This window comes from Crocodylus siamensis, chromosome 6, assembly GCF_052110815.1.
Source record: "Crocodylus siamensis isolate JL-2025a chromosome 6, ASM5211081v1, whole genome shotgun sequence".
NCBI lineage: Eukaryota > Metazoa > Chordata > Crocodylia > Crocodylidae > Crocodylus > Crocodylus siamensis.
Window position 1 is genome coordinate 46298711 of NC_143400.1, and position 5376 is coordinate 46304086.

General features: G+C 37.2%; 1 pseudogene; it reads right to left on the reverse strand.

Moving 5' to 3' along the window:
- Nucleotides 1-485: 485 nt before the first annotated feature.
- LOC149862607 (olfactory receptor 11A1-like) lies at nt 486-1509 on the reverse strand (annotated as a pseudogene).
- Between the last annotated feature and the right edge of the window lie 3867 nt (nt 1510-5376).

The following is a 5376-nucleotide window of genomic DNA, read 5'->3' on the forward strand; positions in this document are numbered from 1 at the left end:
TTCTTATGTGGATCTCAACACAACATCAGATAATTCAGCTTCCTAGATTCCCTGATTTCATCAGCATTATCTTTCTCATGATTACCAGAGAAAACAAGACAGTTCTGAACTTTATTCTAGACAAACTAGACAACCCCATTTGAGGGTTAGGATACAAGTGTGTGAAAAGTGACTCAAAGAGGTTAGGTTTTTACCACATCAATCACTTCATGATAACTGGCCATGCACATACTTCATACAACCTAAAACAGAGATTTGTATTTGGGCCTAACTATAGGAAAACTCAAGTTGAAGAAAATGGATACATACTGGCTTGAAGTACAGAGAGTTCATATGACAAAATCCATTTACTATTCTTACTGAGAACATTTTTAAAATTCATACTGTGGTGTCCGGACAATCCATTAATTAGAACTGGATATGAAACGTATGTAATCTCTCCGAAGTTTCTCTTTCTTCTAGAATTCACCAAAACACTTGGCAATTCAATAACTATAGCTCTGATTCCCGTTATTTCCATTTTGCTTGAAACTGCTAATAGAGTTTAAGGATGTTTGCATTCTTCTTACAGATTATAAACACACAGACAACTTTCCTTACAGCCTCTTTTACTTCCTTGTTCCTCAAGCTGTAAATCAGAGGGTTGGCCAATGGAGTCAGAACAGTGTAGGAAAGAGAGAAGAGTTTGTTCAGGGCTTTAAGGTTGTTGGTTCTAGGGAACATATACACAATTGCTAGGATCCCATAGAAAATTGTTACCACAATAATATGAGAGGAACAGGTGGAAAAGGCTTTTTGTCTCCCGGTAGTGGAAGGGATTCTCAGTATGGTGGTGATAATACAGACATAGGACATGAGAGTCAAAAGGAATGGGGGCAAAAGGAATATGCAACCTAGACTGAAAACTACAAGTTCAACCTCATAAGTGTCACTACAGGAGAGTTTAATGACTGGGACATAGTCACAAAAGAAATGATCAACTTGATTCGGTCCACAGAAGGTTAATCGTAACAAGAAGAGATATACAATGGAGACAACTATAAATCCAGTGGTCCATGAGCCAGCTGCTAGGGTGCAACTGAATCTGTTACTCATAAGGGCTGCATAGTGCAATGGCTTGCATATGGCTAAGTACCGATCATAAGACATCACAGATAACAAACAACATTCTGTAACTAACAACAGACCAAAGAAAAAAAATTGGATGAAGCAGCCAGAGAATGAAATGGTTCTGTCTCCAGTAAGGAAGCTGGCCAGCATCCTGGGCAGGAGGGTGCAGGTATAGCAGGTCTCCAAGCAGGACAAGTTCCCCAGGAAGAAGTACATGGGGATGTGCAAATGCTGAACAGCTATGATGAGCACAATGATGAGGATGTTCCCAGCCATGGTTGCAATGTAGAGTATGAGAAACAGGAAGAAGAGAAGTATTTGCAATTCTGGAAGAATTTCAAATCCCAGGAGGATAAATTCAGTGATGGACGTTTGATTTCCTACTTCTGCATCTGCCATGGCATCAGAGAAATTCCATTCATTTCTGAAAAATAATCTGAAAAAACCCCACAATAAAATAGATACCTTGAAATTCTGTGGAATCAGTCCCTGTGCTGAGTTCTCAAGAGACTCATCTTGCCTGAGATTGAACCATCCAGGTTGGTGTTCCAAAGTTCAACTCTGGAGGTGAATAGTCCAGCATGTTCACTTCTAGAATGGCATCATAGAAGTCATTGTCCCACCTATGTCATTATGAGAAAAGTAAGGACAAATTTCTCTCTGATAGACATACAATTATTCTTTTACAGGATATTCAAACACTGCATCATGCACCTCTACTAACATAACATGGTTGCAAAAATATTATTTTTTCTGAGAATCTTCAGTTTTTAAAGTCTGTTTTATAATTGGTGATACAGAGAATAAAATGGGCAAATTTTACATGTCCTATGTTGGACTACACTCTCACTTGAAGTTATGAAGTATATGTTTGAATATTACACGGCTAATAATATTAATCCCATTCATAGTATTCCTGTTGTTTTTAGAATTGTTCTGCTGTAGAAGCTGGCTGCAATAAAGTTACTCAAAGGGTTATTGTGGCCAAGGCTTAAATTTCATTAACCCAAGATAAAAATTCAAATCAATATTATAAAGTAAAATGAATCCATGTTTATCATTTCTAATGATATACATATGGTTTGGCATTTTGGAGCACTGGAATCTTTCTGACTCCAACTCCAGAATCGGTGCATCATGAACAGCGATGAATAGATTCTGAGTCAGAACAAATCCCCACTCTCACTCCATAAGCATGTGGAAGGCAAAATTTTGCACTGGTATGATTGTTAAGATGTTCTCTTATTGCATTACAAAGTACTTCCAATCCCAAAGGTTTGGAAAGTATTTGACAGGTTTCACAAATCATGACATTATTTTAATTGGAAAAGCATACCATTTACAAAAAAAAATAACTTATTTTCCCCTCCCTACAAACAGAGCTTCTTCTAGGAAAAAAATTCAAGTAACCAAAATGCAAAATAAGTATATGTGTGTCACTACTGAAACTCACATCAGGTACTTTGGAACAATGCTGAGAATGGAGTGTAAAAAAAATCAGTATATTGGGTATACACTATAGTGTAAAAGACTAACAGTGCACACAGGGCAGCATCAGTGGCTGGCATTCAAATGGTAGAGGGGAGCACAAGTGCACCCATCTATGCACTTCTGCCATGGCTCATGAAGCTCTATGGCAGACATCTCTTTGACTACCTTTCAATTCACCTGTCAGGAGAGCAATAATTGCCCCAAAAGTACATGACTGTATTGTTGAGTTCTAAGCTGTTACCAAATATCAAAGTAAAGTAATGGAAGGTTACTGAGCTACTTTGAAAAACAGTTATTTGGTTGGGCCTAAAAGTTTGCAATGGCAGCCATGGCAGACCTTCAGTATGCATGGATAATGATATGGTTGGGGAAATTTTGAGGGCATTGGGAAAAGAATTCCCGTTATGGGTACACAGTGCACCACAGTAGACCATGCAAAGCTGAAGGAAGCAGAAGGATAGTTAGGTTTATAGCCAAAGTGGAAAGATTACAGTTTTCTTGATTCTCTTATATTGGGATTCAACATAACCCTACAGATTTAAAGCAGAAGTGGTCTTTCATGAGGCAGGCCCCCTGTAAGCCCCAGGGAAAGAAACCAGGCAGACTCTGGTGGTGAGTTACCTCATATGTCAAGAGTCTGCACATATTTTTTGAGGGTTGTACAGTCTTTCCCCTCCTGGGCTGAATCCTTTCCCACAAAACAGCTCTGAAAACAGCTCAATAACTAACTTGTCCTCAGCAGATTATGGAACATAAGAGACTTAGAGGTGGCATTGTCTTTGGAGATGAGTTGAATGTTGTCTGAGTTTCTAGGAACTGATCAAAAATTCCACAGTGCTTATTACCCTCAGCCCTTGGGCCAGGTGGAAAGGGTGAACAGGGAAATTAAAAGCAAATTGAGAAGGATGTGTCACAGGCTCCTTATAGGATAAATTGCTTCATACTCTTAGCATTCTATGGTTTCTTGAAGTGCTCCCTGAAGCCAGCCCAGGTGGCGAGTCTAGAGGAGCTGAGACTCTGACTCCCTGGACTCTGAGACCTGGTCTTTTCATCCCCGTTATTTCCCAATGTAATTAGGGAAATAAGATATACAGCATTATTGTAACATAAACACACCTAACTTTGAGCAAGTTTCTTGTAGTGGTATTCAAAAGAGAGTCTAAGAATAAAAATGTATTAATGCTACATTATTCAATTGTGGAATATACATCATCACCTAATGTGTAAAATTCATTCCATTAAACACATGAATGTTTTCATGGTATAATGTATCTTCTGCTGTATATAATTACATATTTATCTGTACATAGCTGTTGGCAAATAAATGTCATACATTTATGGGAATTATTTAAATTATATTTCACCTAAGCCTGACTAAAATATTCTGAAAATTAGAAACAAGATATCAGAAATAAGAAATGTAAGGGCTTCCAATTTAAATACTCTCTGTAGACACACATTTGCAAATCAAAACAAAATGCCTTTGTCTTTATTAAAGTACTAGCCTGCATTAATATGCCAGTTTTCAGGTTTTGAATTCTGTTTTATTCAATTTATTCAAATTCTCTGAAAAATGGAATATGGATCGGTACTGGAAAAAAATTGTGTGTTCAAATAAGTTATTATATATTCAAAGGTCCAAATGATGATGTTCTAAAATGTGAATACTTATTGTGTTTTGGCATACTGAAGCACAATCTTTAATGGTTGTGCTGCACAGATAGCTAGTCAGTATACTATGGTATGGAATATGTTTGATTATTGCATTCATATCCATGAGTGGACAAATTAACTCTATCTCTTTATCTATCTATGTTTCTGTCCACCCATCAACTTACCTGCCATCAACTCACCCCAAACCTGAGATAAAATTATTTAAAGAAATGAAAAGAAAAATGTTCCTTTACCTTACAAGGCTGAAGAAAAGCCTGAATCTCTGATGTGGCCCCTTCCATCATCATCCTAGAGAACAAAGTAATGGTTTTGTAGTCATTCTTCTATCCTAATGCATTTCAGATGCATCATTTCTTCCAGCTGAGAGAGCCACATATTCTCAGAAAGATGCTGTGGTTCTTCACTCATCCTTCTGTCCATCTGTACAATACAGCCATTAAACAATGTCAGGCTCTCCCAGGCATCATTATTTATCCTGTCTTGAGATGCTGATAATACTCCTGACATTTCTGATGATGGGCATGTCAAATTATCATTGCAGAGGCAGAAAAATAATATTAATAGAAATGAATACAAAACCTTCAAAAAAAGACACCTTGAAATAGAAGGAAAAAATTAATAAAAAAGAAAAGGGAAAAAATCTTTCCCATCATTAGACACATAGTGTCATTGATTATGAAATAATTTATCTCCTCAAAAACATAACTGAGTATCTGGCAAAATTCAACAGTTCTTCAGTGCTAAAATCTCCCATTGACTAGATGTGGAATATCAGGCTTCCTACAGGATCCCAGAGGAAGACCTAATACTGGAAAGAAATGAATGCAGTTAAACATGCAACCAGATTTCATTTAGCTAAACTTGAGAAAAAATAACTGCTTTGGAAATAAAATGACATATCATTGGAGAATAAAACTGGGTATAGACAACTACTCATGCCAATTCTTTTAGATTTTGCCTTAACTCAAGCTGCTTTTGTATAACAAGGCCCCTTCTGAAATGAATCACTTTATGTTGTGCTGGAAATGTTTCTACCAAGATGCTCCACAGATAAGGGATGAGAGAGCAGGTGTCCCAGCATTTTTCTAGGCCTCTTGACCA